Source organism: Ips typographus, linkage group LG15 (genome assembly GCF_016097725.1).
Source record: "Ips typographus isolate SLU linkage group LG15, UJ_Ityp_2.0, whole genome shotgun sequence".
Taxonomy (NCBI): Eukaryota; Metazoa; Arthropoda; class Insecta; order Coleoptera; family Curculionidae; genus Ips; species Ips typographus.
In genome coordinates this window covers 3,506,648-3,528,943 of record NC_138436.1, presented here as the reverse complement: position 1 = coordinate 3,528,943, position 22,296 = coordinate 3,506,648, and the positions used below count along the sequence as shown (strand labels likewise).

General features: G+C 36.4%; 2 long non-coding RNA genes, 1 other non-coding gene and 1 pseudogene across 4 annotated transcripts in view; 1 reads left to right on the top strand and 3 right to left on the bottom strand.

Annotated features, from left to right (window-relative positions):
- LOC145738479 (uncharacterized) overlaps window positions 1-21,326 on the bottom strand; it is an 89,428-nt gene extending 68,102 nt beyond the window's left edge. The window contains exons 1-3 of one of the 2 annotated variants that reach the window (XR_014180766.1): window positions 20,955-21,326; window positions 20,634-20,821; window positions 14,673-15,420 (exon numbers count right to left, since the gene is read on the bottom strand). This is a non-coding gene — a long non-coding RNA (uncharacterized LOC145738479). Of the gene's footprint in view, window positions 1-14,672; window positions 15,421-20,633; window positions 20,822-20,954 lie in introns of those variants that run through there. The other variant, XR_014180765.1, reaches the window with a different exon arrangement.
- LOC145738484 (uncharacterized) overlaps window positions 1-22,296 on the top strand; it is a 74,584-nt gene that overhangs the window by 10,646 nt on the left and 41,642 nt on the right. The gene's annotated exons all lie outside the window — the stretch shown is intronic.
- Window positions 18-136, bottom strand: LOC145738550 (5S ribosomal RNA; annotated as a pseudogene).
- LOC145738548 (5S ribosomal RNA) lies at window positions 510-626 on the bottom strand. The gene has a single exon (XR_014180803.1). It is a non-coding gene; the product is annotated as a 5S ribosomal RNA (ribosomal RNA).

The window sequence follows — 22,296 nt, the reverse complement described above, 5'->3', positions numbered from 1 at the left end:
CCACAAGTGCAAAAAAAAGGCAACTACACGTGGTGTTCCCAGGCGGTCACCCATCCAAGTACTAACCACGCCCTACGCAGCTTGACTGCGGTGATCGGACGGAAACCGGTATATCCAGCGTGTTATGGCAGTTTCCTATAAAATTATCAATAACCGAGTAGTAAAAACCACCAAAACTGTAGGAGAAATGCAAATGTCATTTTCATGGTTGAAATGAATGGCTAAATTATCTCAGAGATGTAGCTAGTTCCTAAAAAGATGATATAACCGACTTCAAAGAAAAAAGCATAAATTTCATATAATTTTCGTCCACAGTTGCCTATAAAGTTATCAATAACCGAGTAATCAAAAACCACCAAAAGTGTAGGAGAAATGCAAATGTCATTTTCATGGTTGAAATGAATGGCTAAATTATCTCAGAGCTGTAGTTAGTTTCTAAAAAGATGATATAACCGACTTAAAAAAAAAGCATAAATTTCATATCATTTTCGTCCACAAGTGCAAAAAAAAGGCAACTACGTGGTGTTCCCAGGCGGTCACCCATCCAAGTACTAACCACGCCCTACGCTGCTTGACTGCGGTGATCGGACGGGAACCGGTATATCCAGCGTGGTATGGCAGTTGCCTATTAACTACACCAAAAGTGTAGGAGAAATGCAAATGTCATTTTCATGGTTGTGCCGTTTAGAAGTATAGCCATTTGCGTCCGATAGGAATTCGGGTTTTTGCGCGTCAGGAATTTCAAATAGTACTGAGGTTGGTTAAAAGTAACGACACGGTTATATTCGGTTTGGAGGCGAAACTGGTAGCTTTTGGGTTGTTGTGTGTGCAATTATACTAGGGATAAGTGGATACATTTGCCTGGTACTAGTTTTGTTCCGCCGAACGCCTAACACCAAATAAACGGCCATTATACCCAGTCGTCTGCGTTTTATTTCGCTGTTGGTTTTCTGGGTTGGATTTCGAGTCAATATCGCAAATACTCCGAAAAGAACCTGCTACATCTTGGCGCCCAACGCAAGGCGGAGTATGGGATTGGAGCACTCGCCAAAGAAGCCCACAGAAGATTCAAGGAAGGTGAAATACCAGCTGAGGGGAAGAAGCATTCTACAAGGACCAGAGATGAGTACGGGAGCCGTGCCGAAACGTAGAGAGGTAGAGTTGGGAGCAGCAGCTCAGGAAACTCCACAACCAAGTGGAGGAAAAGGTAGGGGCGAATAGTTTTATACGCCTTTTCCCAAGTCGTCATCGCCTAAAGAGAGGGAAGAGAGAACGAGACAAGGCCGAAATTTGTCTTGGAACGAGGCAGAACCTCAGTTTTTAGATAATTTGGGTGACCGTCAAATAAGACCTAATCCAATATTGTGTAGTGAGTTAGAAAAATCTTTTCAAATTGAGCAGGGTTTATCAAGAAATGCGGAAAAAGTAATGCAAAAACAAGAGGAGTAGTTAAATTTTCCATATCTAGTGGATAGAGATAGAGACAGGGAAAAGGGATGTGATCGTAGAGAAGAGGATCGAGATAGGAATAGCGATAGTGTTGAAAGTGAGTTAGTTAGGTTGTTAAGGAATGTGCTAGGGAAATTAGGAAATGTACAGCAGGCACCTAGTACTGGGTCAAGTGGCAGCACTACACTTAGCTCGGAAGTTGGAGATGTAAAAAGGCAACTTCCAATTTTTGGTGAAGATAATATAAACCCTATGGAGTTTTTGTACCAAGTTAAACATGTTTTTGAGGGCACAAACTTAGAGTTCAATCAATTTAAATTCGTGTTAGCAAATCAATTCAAAGGGGAAGCTTCAGTATGGCAGCAAGCATATTTGAGTTATTTTGACACGTTTTCGGGTTTTGAAACAGCATTTACTAATCAATTTTGGTCAGAGACAATTCAGTTGGACGTAAGATTAAAGCTACAGTCTGCACGCCATACTGAGGGTCCGTTTACTTCTTATTTTATGAGGCAAGTCGTAAAGGCAAAGTATTTACAACCGCCTTACCCCGCAAAATTGTTAATTAAAACAATTGCCCGGGGTTATCCTCCGAATATTTCCGCTGTATTAGTGGGAGTGGAAGGTTTTGATGAGGCTATGGATAGGTTACGTCAAGCCGACTATTATTTTCGTACGGAAGAAAAAGTTTATTTTAATAAATCATATAAAGATCCGGTTAACCCTGGGAACGAAAGATATAGCGAAAATGATGGCCGGTAAAGTACCACAAAAAAAATTTCAGAACTATCAAAACCAAAACCAGTATTTTAGTAAAGGTTCGGTACCGAAATCTGCGGAAGTACTCTCATCGAGGTCGAACGTGCGGGAATTGATAACGGTGGCGTTCAAGAAGTGGATCATGCGGGAAACGACAAAGTACCCCGCGAGTGGTGAGGTCGTTCGTGGGGGCGTCGAGTCAACAAAATAATACGGCCTCATGTATGAATAATGTGCGAGAGGATTTGATGAGTGAGTGTGAGTTTGAGCATGAGCGAGAGGTCGATAGTTGTCCGAGGGTAGATATAAGTTTTTGGGGAATACATTTTTTAGCAATTGGGGATACGGGAAGTATGATTTGTGCGATAAGTGAAGAAGTATGGGGTCAGTTAGCAAATTATCGAAGCCAGATTCCGTGTTTTCCATGTACGGGGGTGCGTGTAACGGGCGCGTTCAAAGAGAAAAGACGAGTCATAAACAAACAAATGTGGCTCGTGTTTTCAATGGAAAATCGTGAATATTCACATGAATTTTTGCTAATTCCGGATCTTTCTTATCCTGTAGTATTAGGAAATGACTGGTTAAGGAGGGTAAATGCCAGAATATTGTTGGATGTAAGGGTTGTTTTAGTTAAAGACGGGAAAGAGTGGAGCGAGATTCCGGAGATAATATTAAAACACCAAAACCCTATAGAAGACCGGGCGTTGAGTTTGACCGCCATGTCAGTAAAGGATCAGGAATTTGTAGGAGGGGGGAGTTTACGGATCGGTTCGGTATGGTGACACCTGGTAGGAACGACAGGGGTGTAGGCTCGTTGAGTGAAACTCAGCAAAAACTCAGAATAGCATCATGGAAAAAGAGTACGATACCCCAAGACCGATTGAAGAAATCATGAATTCTATTCGTAACGTGGTCGTGATGTCCTAACATTTGGTTAATATAGACCGGGTGCTGACTAGACTTTCTGAGTGCGGTTTTACCTTGAGGGCGGATAAATGTTTGTTTTTCCGAGAGGAAATGCCGTTTTTGGGCTACGTGTTGAATAATGAAGGCTATAAGCCAGATCCCAGACGGATTCAGGCGGTCACTGATTTTCGAGTACCATCAGATCGGAAGGAAGTACAAAGTTTTTTGGGGTTGTTAAATTTCGATAGGGCTTTTTGCGAAAACTTTGCGGAAATTGCGGCTCCGTTGACCCGGTTGTTGCGCAGTAAAACGAAATGGCGCTGGGGTACGGAGGAGTTGGTGGCGTTTGAAAGGTTGAAGCATGAGTTGGCAAAGGAAACGCTGTTGTATCACCCGCGGGAAGACATACCGTTTTCTTTGGCAACGGACGCGTGCGATAATGGTTTGGGAGCGCAGCTATTTCAAATCGTGAACGGTAAGCCCAGGGTGGTCGCTTGGGCATCAAGGTTGTTACTTGATAGAGATAAAAAATATCATATAAATGAGAAGGAAGCGCTGTGCGTTGTGTGGGCGGTTTCGCGGTTTAGAGTTTATCTACTAGGAAAAAAATTCAAGATTTTTACGGATAATGCCACGATAACGTATTTGCAAACGTGTAGACTTTTATCGCCCAGAATAGCGCGATATGCTCTTGTACTACAAGAGTTTGATTTTGAATTGGTTCACGTACCCAGCAGTGGGAATTTTATTGCGGATACGTTATCCAGACAAGCGGCTACGCGTTTGCCAACTCCCAGCGATAAGATGTTTAAAGTTTTGACCGTTTTAAAATTAAGTACAAGTTTTCAGAATAAATTGAAGGGCATCGCTGAGTTGCAGAGAGCGGATAACAAACTGAATGATATTGTGCAAAAAATGGAGTCGGACGAGAAGTTAAAGTTGCGTTTTGTAGTTAGGAATGGAGTGTTGTACACTCGGAGGCAGGAATACGAATACTATTTGTTGTGCATTCCAAAAAGTCTAGTGGAAGAAACCGTACAGAAATACCACTCAGTTTTAGGACATTTCGGGGTGTTTAAAACTTGTCGCGCCTTAAAAAACGACGTGTGGTGGACAAACATGAACAAGTCAGTTAAGAAAGTGATAAAAAGGTGCGATATATGTCAGAGAGCAAAGTCCAGTCCCAAGACCAACGCAGAGTTTTGTCACATAATACCGGAGGGAAAAAATCAGCTAGTAGCCGTAGACTTCTACGGACCGTTACCGGTCAGTCGCGGAGGAGTTACATATATTTTTGTAGTGTTGGATGTTTTTTCTAAATTGGTCACCTGTTACGCGCTTAAAAGAGCAACAACGTGCGCTATTTTAAACAGACTAATTAAGGATTATTTTGTAAAACATGGGGTGGCTCAGCGAGTAATGAGTGATCAGGGGACTCAGTTTACCGCGGGGTTGTGGCGGTCGCGATTGGCGGAATGCGGGGTTACCGTCATACATACGTCGGTAAGACATCCACAAGCTAATCCGGTGGAACGAGTAATGCGTGAGTTGGGTCGTTTATGTCGGACTTTTTGTCATGATCACCACCGACGCTGGGCATACGAGCTTGCTCATTTTACAGCGTTGTTGAACCGAGCCGTTCACGAGTCTACCGGGTTTTCGCCGAATGAGTTGCATTATGGCAAAGCGCCTGAGCATTTGCTGCCAAAAAGTGTGATAGGTAGCGCGTCAGAGGAACCCGCCGTGGATATGGGGCAAAGGTTGATACTGGCAAAGGAAACCCTTATGAATAGGGCTGAACGACGTAAAAATAAAAGTTTTACTAGGGGGGAGGTTTTTAAGGTGGACGATTTAGTGTTGTTGAGGGCTTGCAATGTGTCATCGGCCGTTAAGTCGGAGACAAAAAAATTTCTTTTGCTGTATGAGGGTCCGTATAAAATAAAAAAAAAATTGCACACGAATACTTATCTATTAGAGTATTGCGAGGGAAAACTTCGTGGAAAGGAACGGGGTTATTTTCATGTATCTCATTTGAAATTGTTTCATGGGGGTGTAGAATAAATATTTGTTTCATGGGGAAGAATTATATGGGTCGTGGTGAATTTCTTTTGTATTTTTCTAAAGGGGGGTGTGATGTGCAGTTTAGAAGTATAGCCATTTGCGTCCGATAGGAATTCGGGTTTTTGCGCGTCGGGAATTTCAGATAGTACTGAGGTTGGTTAAAAGTAACGACACGGTTATGTTCGGTTTGGAGGCGAAACTGGTATCCTTTGGGTTGTTGTGTGTGCAATTATACTAGGGATAAGTGGATACATTTGCCTGGTACTAGGTGAGGGCTTATTCTTATTTTTTATTGTAATGAAGTTGTCCTAAGTTCGTTTTTCCATATAGTTTTGTTCCGCCGAACGCCTAACACCAAATAAACGGCCATTATACCCAGTCGTCTGCGTTTTATTTCGCTGTTGGTTTTCTGGGTTGGATTTCGAGTCCACATCGCAAATACTCCGAAAAGAACCTGCTACATGTGTTTGATTTATTTGAAAAAAAAAGTAAACTTGTTTTCTTTTTTTTTACCGAAGAGAGAGGGGTGTTTGGTTTACTAAGCCGTCCGTTAGTACCGTTGGATTTGCGGCGATATGCAGATAAGGAATCTATTAATAGAAGCCGTTTAGTAAAGTAACCAGTGCTAGTACGTTGCCAAAATACGATAAGCCGTATTAATAAGTTATTATATTTTCTCAGGATTGGCCAGTCCGATTTTTACCATTCTTGTTGGAAACCATTGGTAGAATTACAGGGTTTACAACAACGCTGCAGTATGTAACCGCGCAATAGGAATTTAATGGTTTACGGCTTTCCTTGTAATTATAATTCGCGAGTTGACGTAGCCGGCTAGGTTGGCCAAAGCATACCGTTTTCCTGCAGTACTGCGGTTCTGTACGCGTCACTCGAGTAGGGCCGTGTTTCCCACTACCCGAAAGTGGGGAATCGGACTGTCTATAAAACTGGCGTGCGCCGTCAGTTCGTTCTCTGTTGAGATCGCTAGCTCCCCCGAGCAACATCTCAACCTTCCAGCAGCACCGCCGCATTCCAGTAAGTATACCTGTTTAGTGGCTAGCCCTCCTAGTGCACTGTGTACCTGTTATTTGAACACCGAGGCTTGCTAGACCGGGTGTTCGTTCCTTGTTTACTTCAACCCTGTACCGCCGTTTGTTGTAGCGTCGTGGTTCGCTAGACCGGGCGCTGCTGTAACATTCACGTCACCTGTTTTCATTGCAAACGCTACATGGTTCGCTAGACCGGGCGTTTGCACCGTTATTACCAGCCCGGCCATTTTTCCGGCCCTTTTACTTCAGTAGCATCGTGGCTCGCTAGACCGGGTGCTACGCCATAGATCCGGCACTGTAGGTTTCTATACAAACACTACATGGTTCGCTAGACCGGGTGTTTGTATACTTTTCCCCGATAGGCCAATTTCCGGCCCTAGTTCACTCTGTAGCGTCGAGGTTCGCTAGACCGGGCGCTACACGATAGTTCCGTATCCAACACAAACGCTACATGGTTCGCTAGACCGGGCGTTTGTGTCATTTAGTAGTCCGGCCGCACTTCCTGGCCCTGTCTTTTGTTGACTGCGCTACATGGTTCGCTAGACCGGGCGTAGGAGGCAAGTTTCTATATCCTATTGCCAACAAGAACCACTACAAGGCTCGTATAGACCGGGTGGTTCAGTAATACCCTTTCCCAACCCTTTTACCGACCCGTGACACCGTAACTGTATTTGCACTAGGACGGTTAATTGCTTAGTTGTAAACGTAGACCTGCATTGTCCCTGTAATTAACTTTGATTCATCTTGTACCTGTAACATTCATTGCATTGCGTGGCTTTTTAACTTTCTGCATTATACCGTTGACCTGTTTTGCATTGCATCCGACCCGTACCGTAACTAAGTTGCACACCCTCACTCTCGTTCTTGTTTAATTAAGGGGAGGGGGGATTTAAGATACGCTTATTTGCCTAATTATTTAGTTTAGTTAAGTTTGCCAGCATTTTAAGTTAATCAAAAAGAATATACTTTAGTTGATTGGTACTTTGGCTTTTATTAGCGTTGTCACCACCTGAACCACTGTTACCACAGATTGTCGGGAACCTTGTCTCCAGCTGTATAAAAGCTACCAAGGCATACGAATTGTGTTTCCTGGTTCACATTTCGAAAACTCTAAATACTTTCTTAAAACCAGGTGGCGCCCGAGGCAATTCTCATTAACTTTTGTTCTAGAACATACCTTAATTCGAACTCCCGAATAAATAGCGTCACAACCTTGTACAACATAGCTATATCAAAAGCGTAGATTACCGATTTCTTGTTTCGGGTCACTCATTTATGGAGTGCGACCAAGATTTTGCGCTTGTAGAAAAAGCAAAAAGAAAACTTACGCATCTCTTTACTCCTGATGATTGGATACATTTTGTGGGAGGTGTTAGTCGCAAATTTATAGTGGTTAAAATGACTGATAATGACTTTAAATCAGTATCTCCAATGGACAACTACATGCAATCGAATATCATAGGCCTAAGTAAGATGAAGTGGCTGCATTTTGAAAGAGAACAACCGTACAAGCTGATTTACAAAGAAAACTACAACCAAGACTTCCCATTTTATATAAAGGACCTGATAAAAAAAACCGAGAAGACTACATCCGGACGCCCAAAACTTCTACCCGCCACGGTAGTATTACCTAATTTGCATGCGAACCCACCACAAATCAAACTGGCCAAGTATCAGAATCTCATGCAGCTATTACCTTTTGTTCCCCCTATCCATCATAAATTTTACAAAGATCTGTCTTATGAAGGAAAAACCTCAAGGCTTCAACAAAAAAAAGCAAACAAAACCCAAGATGAAGATCCAGACACTTACGGAAGTTTCGAGTCCGATTCAGAAACCGATTAATATGTTTTCTTTATGTTCCGTTCATGATTTTTTCACTGTAATAAACGTTTCTACATTGTATAATTTGCGTTTTATTTTAGAAGGAAAAGGGTTCAAGTGATAAGTTTATACGTTCTAACCTAAGCAAAAAAGGCTTAGTTAGACTAAAAAACATGTTTATAATACATTAAAAGATTTTTAAAGCATTAAGTTTAAAGTACATAATGAGAACACAATCATAAAATAGCACATGCATTTTTTAAGAGAACAATACTTCAAGATAAGATATCTCAAAACTTTAATTTTGTCACTTAGACCCCTTGGCTTTTGATCCCCTCAATTACTCGATTGAACTTGAACCTGCGACTGTCCTACTTAGCAGAATATTGTTTTATTGGGAAAGATAGTTTTTTACGACCGAGAGGTCTTATTTGCATAGGATTACCGTTTTTGCAGAATGGACATTTTTATACCAGGATTAAAAATGTCGGTCATCGTAGAATTTTTGTAATAAAAATTCCACGATTGGTAATCTCGAGAAAACAATTAAAATGGACATGACAAAAATACCAATCTATTGCTTAACCGAAGAGGAAAGAGATAGCGAGTTGGTAAGCATAGATGACCATAATTTGGCCAACATCGATGATGTGGAGTTACGTCACAAATTGGAAACATTACTTTTGGAATATAGGGATGTTTTTTCGAAATCGCCAAAATACATGGAAAAAACGGACGTAATTGAGCAACAAAGCAAAAGGCTTATCGCGTTTCACAAAAAGAAAGAGAAATTATAAATCAACAAATAGTGGAAATGGATAGGAATGACATAATAAGACCGAGTAATCCTCCATGGTCAAGTCCAGTAGTGTTCGTAAAGAAGAAATCCGGAGAAACACGATTATGTGTTGATTATCGTACGTAACACGTTCATTGACCCTACCTGATAATCAACCAAGATATTGAACAGGCATTGACGTGATTTGCCGCATTGCATTATGCTTGAGTATGGGCACTGACGGGATATCACGCGCTTGCTTTTTGAGTCGGTAACGGAGCTAGCGCGATATACCGACATTTTCACGTACATTAGATGGTAGGGTGCCGCGTGGAAAGCCATACAAAAATTAATTAGAATGGATAGTACCGCTGTTTTCCCCTTCCTCTGCTTTTAAAGGAGGTTACAACCTGCTCTATGTTAATTCGTTAGTTCGTTTTTAATTGTATTGGGACGTAGTTGTTTATGAATTTACGCTAATATGGATGAACGAGAACGCGAAAAATTATTGCAATGGTACGAAGAATGCGACAGTGATGGTTTCGAGTCTGAGCATGATCCTTATAGCACCGATGAGGACCCTGATTATGAAATAAGTGACTCCGAAATAGATGAGACATCTAGCGACAGCGAAATAAATGATGAAAGTAAAAATACTAAAAAATACTGTAGACTAAATAAAAAATTACTTTATTTATAACGTTTCACGAGTCGTCGAGTCCGACACACCGTCGGAATTAACCAAGCGACGTCGGAAACTACAAGCTTGGATTGGGACGCGACAGTTAAAGTTCCGGTTGATTTCTCGTTTGATGCGTCCAGCTCTGGAATACAAGTTGATATTCAGAACTTTACACCTTCTCAAGTTTTCAACCTTTTATGGACAAGAGACATTATGAACCTTATTCTTGAAAAAACAAATAAATATGGAGAAAAGCTCTATTTAAAGAACAGCCCCAAAAGAAGATGCAAGAGATTTAAAACTGTTCGACCTATCTCGATGGAAGAATTGAGAAAATTCATTGGTTTGTGCTTGTTGGGTGGCCAGCTAAAATGTCGTTCTGTAAGAAAATTATTTTCGCTGGATCCTTTGTATTATCACCCTATATTTTCTGCAACTATGACGGCTCGACGTTTTGAGCAAATTCTGCGTTGCTTCAATTGTTCTAGTGATAACAACGACGATACTTTAGGCAAAGTGAGCATTCTGCTAAATAAAATAATAAAAAATAGCCAAGCGATGTTTTACCCAAAAGAAAGTCTGTCATTAGACGAATCGCTTTTGTTATTTAGGGGAAGGTTAAGATTTAGAGTGTATATAAAAAATAAGAAAACGAAATATGGGATAAAATTTTATGAGAAATTACGTAAAGTTTTCAATAGACTTCGAAGTGCAGGCCTAACACTAAAACCTAAAAAATGTGAATATTTAAGAGAAAAAGTTAATATTCTTGGTTATACAATTTCGAAAGATGGAATTTTTCCTGATAAATCAAAATTAGTTTGAATTGAAAATTCTCCAAGGCCAAAAAATGTAAAGGGTGTACAAAGTTTTTTGGGACTTTGTAACTACTACCGGAAGTTTATAGAAAATTTTGCAAAAATTGCACGTCCTTTACACGATCTGACAAAGAAACAAAATAAATTTGATTGGCAGGACATACATGACAAAGCGTTTGAAACACTAAAACAAAAATTGATTAGTGAACCAGTTTTGGCACATTTTCAACCAAATAAAGGATGCGAATTAAGGGTAGATGCATGTAAAGATGGAATCGGAGCAATATTATTGCAGGAAGATCATGAAAATGCGTTACACCCAATAGCATATGCAAGTAAAAGCCTTAGTAAAGCTGAAAAGAATTATTCTATGACAGAACTTGAAGGGTTAGCAGCTATATGGGCGCTATCCTATTTAAGACATTTTATTTATGGAAAACCTATAAAAATAGTGACAGATCATCATGCACTATGTTGGCTAAAAACCTTGAAAGAGACTACTGGACGTTTAGCGCGTTGGGCGTTAAAATTATCGGAATTTGACTACACAGTACATCATAAATCAGGAATTGCTCACAGAGATGCAGACTGCGTAAGCAGATATCCTGTTTTGCCAGCGAATACGAAAATACAAGAAATTGACGAAATACCAACCTTTTTATTAGATATACGTAACATTGCAGAATTACAAGCAAAAGATGAAAACATTTTGGAAATAATTCAGGCTATAAAACATCCTGAAGAAGCTACTATTGGTATACGCAAGCAAGCGAAAAAATTTTAGGCTTGTGTCAGAAGTTTTGTACCGTATAAACCCGCATGGAGTGGGCCGGACTAAACTTCTAGTGATACCGCAACAGTTAATAAGGGTAATTTTGTACTCCCACCACTCGAAACCGCTGAGTGGCCATTTGGGATTGTCAAAAACCCGAAATATAAAACAAAGATACTATTGGCAAAGGTTGCAAAAAAACGTGGAACGTTTTGTAAAAGGATGCCCGGATTGTCAGGCCAGGAAAGGCCAACAAAATCAAAAGCCTATCGGTCTGTTACATCCTATCCCAGTTGGCACCCCATTTGAAAAGGTTGGAATAGATTTGTTAGGTCCGTTTCGCAGAAGTAGCAGCGGCAAAACCATGATAGTGGTAGCAACAGATTACGCCACAAGGTGGGCGGAGACTGACGCATTACCGAGCGGCAAAGCCGGACCTGTAGCAAAGTTTATACTGGAGAGAATTATTACAAAACACGGTGAAGATGTAGATGAAAGTACTGATATTGCTAATAATCGAATATTATGTATTTTAGTGCGGTATATTTCAAAAAATAGTTTAAAAACTGCTTTGCTAGATTTAGTGAAAATTGGCGCAGATGAAGGTACTGCTAAGGGTTTATTTTCTTTGTTTAAGAAAACTTTACAAAACCATGATTTGTCATGTACAAATATAGTTGGCTATTGTGCTGATAACGCAAGTGTTATGATGGGTAACAAGGAATCTTTTAAAACATACTTATTAAATGAAAATAATAAAATTATTGTTAATGGTTGTGTTTGCCATAGCCTACATTTAATAGCATCTTCAGCTTCAGAGTGTCTACCTACTAATGTTGAACATTTCTTACAGAACATGTATGCCTATTTTTCAAGAAGCCCTAAAAGGCAATCAATTCTTGAAGAATTTCAAAGTTTTTTTTGTATGCAAAAGCATAAAATTTTATCACCAGCAAAAACACGTTGGTTATCATTATTACCCTGTATAGAAAGAGTGCTTTCACAGTGGAAAGTACTTGAAGAGGTTTTTAAGCTAGCAAAGTTTGAGGAAAAAAGTTCTGTGGCAGCTGCTATAAATAGTGCGTTTGAAAACCCCTTTGTTCAGGCTTATTTACAGTTTTTAGCATTCATACTTCCCCTCTTTCAGCAATTTAATATATTATTTCAAAGCCAAAAAGTTTTGTTTCCGGTCTTGTCAAAAGAAAGTCGAAGGTTTGTCAGACAGTTGTGTGGTAAGTTTATTAAAAGAGAATTTATTAATGATGAAGATAATCTTTATAACCTAAATGTTGTTATCGTATGAGATGTGGCAACACTGGCAATACGGCGTTGACAACCGGAAACCGTCTCCGATTCGGGACTTCTCGAATAACGCTTGAACGGAGAGCTTCGTACCGAATCTACGACCACATGCATAGCCGCCGCATAAACGCGTCGACATATACCTAGGGCTGAATTTGGGCCAGGAAAAGGAAGTTTAATGAAATCAGCGTTTCATTTCGACCATCCGACCTTAAGTGAACTACCACTACAACCAGGGGCAGTACAGTAGTTCAGTTTAGCAAGCATTACACGCCTCCCCTAACCATCACGAGGAAGGAGAAGAGTCAACAATGTTTACCACCCACATGTTTTACTACCCTTGGAAGAGATTCAATTTGGTCCCCAAACTATCAAACTGATTGAGAATTGTGGTCAGGGCGCTGTTGAACAATTTAAATTAAAATGTTTGAGTTTCTATCAAAAAGCTGTTTCAGATTCAATAAAAAGATTTCCATTAAAAGAATCTTGGACAAACAATTTAGATTTTCTTGATACAAATTTCGTTTTAGACTCCCAATATTCCGAAAAATGTAGTAAAAATTTGATGGACGTTTTATCAAAATTTGAGCATATTTCCCAACCAAACATAGCCTTTGAAGAATTTTTTAGAGTAAAAGATTTTTTCTCTCCTGAAGAAAAACAACGGTTCAATTCAATCACCACATTTGAATTTTGGCAAGAACTTTCTGAATTAAAAAACTTTAATGACGACTTTGTGTTTAAAAATATATCAAATGTAGCAATGGTTTTGATGTCTATACCACATGGTAACGCAGACGTAGAGCGAATTTTTTCGACTATGTCTGATATTGAAACAAAAAAAGAAATAAGCTAGGAATTGACACTTTATGTGCGTTATTAAAAATTCAGCTTGATATGAAGCAAAATAAGAAATGCTGCTTAGATTATGAAGTAACAGCAGATCACTTTAAAAGCATGGCAATACTTAACCAACATCAGAGTCAATTAGGCACAAGTGCTATTGAGGATAAAGATAGTTCTGAACCTGATTGAAATATTAAACTTAATTTAGTTTAGTATAATATATGTGTTTTACTTGTTTTTACTTTTTTGTTGATATATGTTTTATTTATGTGTTATAATAGAGTTCATTATGTTGTTAATATATTTTAAGTTTTTATTTTGGTAAAAATGTTTTTGGTGTGAAATCTTGATCTCATAATAAAGATATTTGATTTATACTTTCCATGGGTGTTTTGTAGATTTTGTTTGTGTTGTTTTGGAAAAAATAAAAATATTTAGAAATTAAATTGTTCACCATGATGTTCACAAAAACGGTGGTTTAATCTGCCACTTGTAGATGGCTGGACGATCAATAGGAGTAGCGACAAAATAGCGACTTTTGACAAGGTAATATGGCGACAATTCGGCATGTGCCACCGGCAACACTGGTCAAAACTGATTAATAATTTATATGACCAGAAATTTTGTATTGCTATAACAAAATTGGAAGCTATTATAGTTAATATTATTGACATTTTTGAAAGTGTAATACAGAAATTACAACAAGTAAACTTTATCACAGTAATAATAGACGCATCTAACAGGTTACATAAAAAATTGGTACCAATTCTTGTACGCTTCTTGTATAAAAATTAAATTGAAACAAAACTGTTAGAATTTCAGGAGTTGCCAGGGAAAACATCAGTTAGTTTAAGTGAACATATTTTTAAAGCCCTAGAGAAATACAAATTAACACAAAAGGTAATTTGTTTCTGTGCCTACAATACTAACACTAACTTTGGTGGCGTAAAACACAAGGGCACAGAAAACATATTCACTAAACTACAAAGCAAAATGCACCGACCTTTAAAATAGGTATTGGATGAACAGCCCATATAGTGCATAACTGTGTGCATTCTGTGGTTAACAAATTGCCTGCTTTAGATATAGAGTGTGTAATGGTAAAAATATTTCCTTATTTTTACAGTAAGATCTGAGAAGTTAAAAGAATTTTTGTGAATTGGCTGAGGTAGAATACAAGAAAGTCCTTAGTCATTCCAGCACAAGATTTCTCAGCTTGTTGCCTGCAATTCAAAGAGTTGAACTGAAATATGAAAGTTTTCCGGGCTTATAAGCCGTGGTCCAATGGAATTTCTTCCTGAGGACTTTTTGTTGTCATTGTATCGATCCCATATGTAAGATCTAGAAAATGGACACTTAGAGTAATCTCCCATGCATTTGACGTTGTACTTGTTAACTCTTGGCTACAGTATAGGAAAAAAGCCGAATCTTTGGGTATAAGAAGCAAAACTTATGATCTATTTCAGTTTCGTCATGAAGTTGCCAAAAAACTTGTATATTACGCAAAGTCATCCCAACGAGGTAGGCCAAGCTTACAAAACGGCATTGAAGAACCTTCTCCAAAACGGCAAAGAGTTGAAACTAAACCAGTAAAAGAAAAAAGACTAGATGGAGTTGATCATTATCTATTATATGATGACCAACCCAATAATACCAGGTGCAAGTTACCAGGCTGTTCATCAAAAACACATGTTTATTGTGTAAAACGTGAAGTACACTTGTGCTGCTTTAACGGTAATAAATGGGCATTCTGGATAGTTCTTAGAAAACACACATGATTAGCATTGATTCTTCGATATAAATAGGAGCTGAGCAGACACAAAAAGTTAAATTTGCTGTAAGATGTTAATCAGTTGGATTGATTGACTGATTGCTGGTCCTTGTTCACTCCCAATGTCAACTTCTGCACAGTTACTCAGTTCGCCATGCGTAGATTGACATTTAAAGGAATGACAATGTTTCTAAAACTCCAGCATTTAGTTGGAAATTAAATAAAAAGTATTCGGCCAGATATTGTGGATATAACAATGCTGCATATGGCATAACAACAAATCGAAATAGCAAATAAAACTACACACAACCCGCGCCCCAATCTTTAGTTTATTATTAAAATAAATAAGAATTCGAAGATTGACCTGGATGACTTTTTTTTGCTTCTCGCTTCACCGGAAGAATATCTGAAACAAAAAAAATAATATTACCACGAGAATATAAGAAATGTCAAGTTTTACCCTCGGTATCAACCAATGTTAGCTGAAGCTTCATTTGATATTGTAGCATAAAATCAGTATAAAAATTCATTAAATATTGAGTGGTAATCTAGCACCCAGGTATGAAAACGTATGAAAATTATACGAAAAGTTGCGAAGAAGGTATTTACCATACACATCTGTACGCATATTTTCGTATACGTAACTTAACGTATAATGTCAGAAATTTACTGACTCTTTAAAAAATAGATTTTATGCAAAGATTTTATGTTAACATGCACACCACACTAGTGCGGTAAAGTTACTTTTCCACATTTTATTTATCAAAAAAGACTTTCATTTTAGTAATTTTACTATACATTTTCGTTCAATTTCAAAAATTGATACTTAGAGATACTTAGAAAAATTGAATTAGAGAGAGACATTTTCAAGAAATCTGGAATTTTTATAATAAAAAATGTTTATTCTCAAATAAAACGAAATGGGTTGGATTTAGGTATAGGCAAGTAAATTAAAACTTATAGTAATTTTTAATGCTCAAAATGATTCCGTCATAAAAAATTTGGGTTTCTATTTAAAAAACTTGAGATTTTTCATTTTTTTTAGTGGCAAGTTTCTGATTTTTTTTGACGACCCTGTATACAAATGAGTCGTTGTCGGACCCTCAGTTTAATAAAACGATCCTTTATTTACAATAACCCAAAGTTTCATTGCAAAATGAAATACGGTTTTAACATAGTACAAAAATATGTTGAGCGTTGCAACTGTCACTTTTTTGGAAAAACATCAAATATTTCGAAAACGGCTAGAGATAGGCATAGGGCATTCTATACAAAAGTTGGTCAGAATTTTGTGAGGAATCCAAATATGTAATAATATATAGGGTGTTCTATTTAAAATAAGAAAGTTGTGATCGACTTCCGATATAAACGGAAGTGCAACCATCTTGAAAATATTTTAGTTGGATTGGGCATGCCCACATCAGTATCCTGCCAAATTTTCAAAACTCTCCTATTTATACTTTTTCCAATATCAATCGATGTCTTTCGTCGTGGGACACCCTGTATGTATAAACCATGGACCAAAGATGTTTCATTATGGAGATACAGGGTGTTAAAGTTTGGGTAAAAAAAACTAAATTTATTTATTTCTTCACAACAGTAAGAGATATTTTCATAAAACTTTTTAGGTGTCAACTGTCAACGATAAAGTTAGTTTTTCCATTAAAAAATATATTTTTTATATTTCCCAGTGGCGTCCAATCGAAAAAGTTATTGACCATTTTTGCAAAAAAAATATGTCTGCCACTGTTTTTCCATAAAATGCAAATCAGTTCTGAATTTCTTATTCAATTTAACACAGAAAAGGTATCTAGTAACTTTTTGGTACGTCATCTCGTTTTCGAATAAAAAATCCAGCAAAAGTACCATTACAATTAATACTAAATCTTCGAATTTCGTTTTTATTCAATTTTAAAATTTTGATTTATTCAGTTTTTTAATGAAAAAATAGGAAAATACTGCTTGTTCCTATCGAATAAAAAATATAATTTTTGAAAAAAACTAAATTAATAAAAATTTAGATATTGATTAATAAACAGTCGACAATTTAGTATTGATTTTATGGGTACATTTTTATGATTTTTATTGGAAAACAGAAAGGTGTACCGAAAAGTTACTAGATAGCTTTTCTGTTCTAAATTGAAGGGAGAATTCAAAATTGAGTTGCGTTTAATGGAAAAAGACTGGTGTACACATTTTTTTTGCGAAAACATTCAGGAACGTGTTTGATTGAACGCTACTGGCAGAATTAAAACAATTTGACATGACAAAAAATTTGAAAAACAGTTGACACCTACAAAGTTTTATAAAAATACCTGAAACCGGTTTTAAGAAATAGATAAATTTAGATTTTTTTATCCAAACTTTAACACCCTGTATCTCAATAACGGAACATCTTTGACCCATGGTTTATTTAGCAAACTAATTTTTTACTTTTAATCAAACCATACAATAAGACGCATTTATCGTGAAACACCCTGTATTTTAGGGTTTGATTAAACGTCAAAAAAAAAACTAGTTTTCTATATAAACCATAATCCAAAAATGTTTCGTTATGGAGGTACAGGGTCTTAATGTTTTGATATAAAAATCTAAATTTATTTATAATTCTCAAATCGGCTGCAGCTATTTACATAAAACAAAAATATTCACCAACTCGTTCAATTGGATGCCACTGACAAAATTAAAAAATATCTTTTTTATTGCAAAGCGTGCTCTATTGTTGACATTTACAAAGTTTTATGAACATAAATATTTGCAGCCGTTTTGAAGAAATAAATAAATTTAGATTTTTTTATGCAAACTTTGACACCAAAGACCGGAGATACACCATAGCAAAACATCTTTGGATCATGGTTTATAAAGCAAAGTAGAGTTATTTTGTTATATTTAATCAAACCATAAAATATGACGCATTTATCGTAAAAAACTCAATAAAAAAATTGAACGCTCTGTAGCATCTAACGCAAATTTATTAGCGTAAATCTAATTTATGGTCCCTGTGCAAACAATGGTAATTGGTAATACAACCAATTTTATATCAGAGTAAAAACTAATATCTTTGAAAAAAAAATGAATATTAGTAAAACCTCAAGTAAAACTATCAGCTTGAAGTATAGACATTAACATAAAACTTTGAAAATTCTACATAGTATCTACAAATGTATTAAAAAATATAAGGTTCTATTTAAAAAAACTAATACCTGGTTTATACCCTCAAATTAAAAATATAAATTAAAGTTAATTTCATGTGAATTAGTGGGGGTTCATGCCCGGTTTATACCTTCAAATTAAAAAATTAATTGAAATTTAAATTACATGTAAAATTGAATAAAAATGATTGTGATTTATACTTTTCAAGATATGCTAAATTAAATGACAGATGTGTTTTTGACTTTGACGTATTCTAGACATATTCTAACCTAAAAAGGGTGAAAGAGTTTAGCAATAAAATAATCATTTGTAAAATTAAAAATATTAAACAGGGGATGAAGTTTTCTTTGGCTGAGGTTACTGCATTAGTCGGAATTAGTGTATCCTTGATAAAACGATGGAAAAGAAATTGGGGATATGGAGTAAGACCGATAAATAGAGAATGAGAAAAAAAAACAAATAAAGTTTCACATTTTACCCCAACGAAAAGTGACAAAGGGTTCACAAATTAGCCTGAATTTCACCCAATGGAAAGTTGATTCACTTTTAAGTTAAGATTAGTTTTAGTTTTGTGTAAATTTGAAGTACAGCATGTCATATACAAATGTCTAGCTTTAACTTTGATAAAATTAAATTGACTAACGAAAATATAGTTTAATTGTTAATTTGGAGGTATAAACAGGGGACAATGTCTGGTTTATACCTCCAAATTAACAATTAAAGTAAATGTTCATTAAAGACAAATTTATCACCCGGTTTATACCTCCAAATTAACGAATTAAACTAAAAAGTTAAATTAAGTTAAGTTTTAACTTAAATTTAAAAAGTTAAAGCCACATGTTTGCCAACTTTAAACTAAGGGCAAATTCTTGAAACCTTCGTTGTGATAAAATGTGAAACTTGATTTGTTTTTTCCTTCATTCCCTGTTTATCGGTCTTACTCCATATCTCCAATTTCATTTCCATCGTTGTGTCAAGGATACACCGATTCCAACTAGTGTGGTAACCACAGCCAAAGAAAACTTCATCCCTTAGTTATTAGTTTAAATTTTACAAATGATTATTTTATAGCTGAACTTTTTCATGAATTTTTCACCCTCTTTAGGTTAAAATATGTCTAAAATACGTCAAAGCCAAAAACACATCTATGTCATTTAATTTAGCATATCTTGAAAAGTATAAACAACAATAATTTTCATTCAATTTTACATGTAATTAAAATTTAATTTAATTTTTTAATTTGGAGGTATAAACCGAGCATTACGTGTAATTAAAATCAAATTAATTTTTTTAATTTAAAAGTATAAACCGGGCAGGGATGTGTAAATAACCACTTTTTTTGATTTTGACCAGTGTAGTGGTCAAAACTGGTTAAAACTGGTCAAAATGGTTGAAACTGGTTAAAACCAAAATAAAAAATGTATTCCTAGAATAAAAAATTAAAAAATATATAAATTAGGTGTAGAAAAATTTAACAAACTGATTTCTGTATATAGAATGTTAAATTTAAAAATAAAAAAAGATAAAAATTTTGAAAGGTAGGAAGACAATGATGACTGGATGTAGGTATAATAGGCAGGTTTATAATTTGTTGGCTTTTTGTTGTTTAAATGTTTCTTTTTGTTTAAAATATTATTTTTTTTTATTTTGAGTACAAATGTTTGTATATTTTGAGGTAAAACATTTCTTAAAAAATAATTAAAACAATTTGATATATATATTTTTTTAATTTTGAACTTTTTGGTTTTGGCCCGTTTTGACCACTAAAGTTTCCAAAACAAATTTGACCAGGGCAGTTTTAACTGGGTTAAAACCAATGGTTTAAACCACACTGTCCAAAACTTGCCAACCCTGAAACCGGGCAAAATACTTTTCAAGTTATGTTAAATTAGATAGCATAGATGTGTTATGACTTTGGACATATTCTAACCTACCAAAAAACAAAGTGTTAGTGTACAATGATGATTATTGTGTTAAAGGTAAAATGAAAACTGTATTGCTTTTCATTTTTGTTAATGTTACTATTATTAAGCTGGATTCATAGTTCTAGTTTTGCAAGAAAAAGTAATCAGTATGGTGCAGTAAAAATAAATAATATACTTGTAACACTCTAATTCATAGTTTGACAAATAAGTGCAAGCCACATTAACCGCAAGTAGTAAGCAGCAAGAAATGAATCATTTTCATTTCTTACCTTGCTCCTTACTGCTTACATCATAGACTACTGGTGTTTACCCCCATTCATAGATTTTTGGAATATCATTTGACAAATACTTTCTTTTGCTTTTGCCCAAAAATGACAACCCACAAGATAATAAATAAAATTTGGTTGGTTTATAAGACTTTGGGGTTATGTTATTTCCTTCTTACTAAAGTCGAACTATGAATTGACATGGCTACTACTGCTTGCTGCTTACTTCTTGCGGAATTAGAACTACAAATCTAGCTTTAAAACAGTTAACTCACCTTAAAACTTGCTTTTTAATCCACTGTTGTACCTAATGTAGATAGTTTAATATATTGCACACAATTTTTCTTCTTCAACTTGACTTGATTGCAGTCCCTGGGAAATGTAGTCACTTTCTTCATAAAAGTTGTGCTTTTTCATCCACATGGAAAAGTAGTGATGTATGCAGCATATACCAGTTGCAGATCTGTAAGACTAGCCGAATTAGTTACTAGAACCACCCTTAAAAAATGTTAGTACAAAAATGTGTAGTAATGATGCATCAGCAATACCATGGTTTATTACATAGGTTAGGTATGAAATTGTCATTGTAATCTTACCTGGGCCAGCAGCTGTTCCATCCATTATGTCAATCGAAAAATATACATTTACTTGATTTTAGTGTATAATCTTCACCAATTAAATTGTTAGATTTTGTCATAAAAATATAATTAATTTTAGCAGCATGCTAAAACAAATAAACAAAAGCAAAGTGACAAGTGGAAATTTTACTTGACAACACAACAGATCCAAGAGGGCGGCCCTATCAGCAAAACCTGTTTCCTCGAAACGCTACCTCGCGTGACGTCACAGTGGGTGCTCGGGTGCACAGTATTAATATAATACACACACACAAACAATCTCTATTTCCGAGGAAAAAGGCTATCGACCTACCGGTCTTTCTGCCAATGTTAAAGAAACAAAGCTTAATGTATCCACATAAATATTTGTTTAAAAAAAAAATAAATAAATAATGTTTTACAAAGAAAAGGTTAAAATTAATAGTGTTGTGTCGTGCACCAAAGAAACTACCCGTTTCAGGGGCCGTCGACCGGTTCGTTAAATAAAATACGGAAGGTCTGTACAAAACACTTTAATTTCCTGACAAAACTAGCAAAATCTAATAAAGTTTCCCGCTATCTTTTTCCCTTCTACATCCATACAATAACAACCTTGCTTAACCACACTTTTTTAGGTTGTCTTCTACTTCTCTTCTTTTCCGCCCCATTCAACCGTCTCTTATACCCAACATTTCTGACATTCTCCCACCTAAGAAACATTGCTGACAAAAAAAATGTTTCTTAAAACTAAAATTAAGCTCGTAAAGCTAAACAAACCAAAGATGGTAACTACATCAAATTTCCTATAGAACAAACACTAGTCTAAATAACGACTTGGAATCTTACTAATGCGTCCACACCTAGTTGTTTTCTCGACTTCAATGCCAACATCTTCCATCTCAGGTTCACAACTCTCCTGAGAAAGCGGTATCTGTGGGTTTTCGCATTCTGTCGAAGTCACAGGCGAATCCCCTTCAGTCTCAGTTCGAACACGAAGCTTAAAATCGCCCAACTCTGAGAGTCTTTCAGGATCACGTCCACACTCCAATGGAAATAGTCGTTGTAGCGGACGAAGTAAGCACCCTTTGATAGTCTCCACCTTGACTAAACGAATCTGCCCATCTTTTCCTGGAAGTACGTCTACAACACGTCCGATGGGCCATTCCAAACGCTTCGTATTGTCGCTGCCGATGAGTACCAACTCACCAATGTCAACTGGGCGGGTCACTTTTCCATCGCAAAATAACTTCAACTGTCCCAAGTATTCTGAACGAAAACGTTTTCGCAACATTTCACGTAAAGTCTGAAGTTTCCGTATCTTACGGCTGAATGAAGTTTTGTC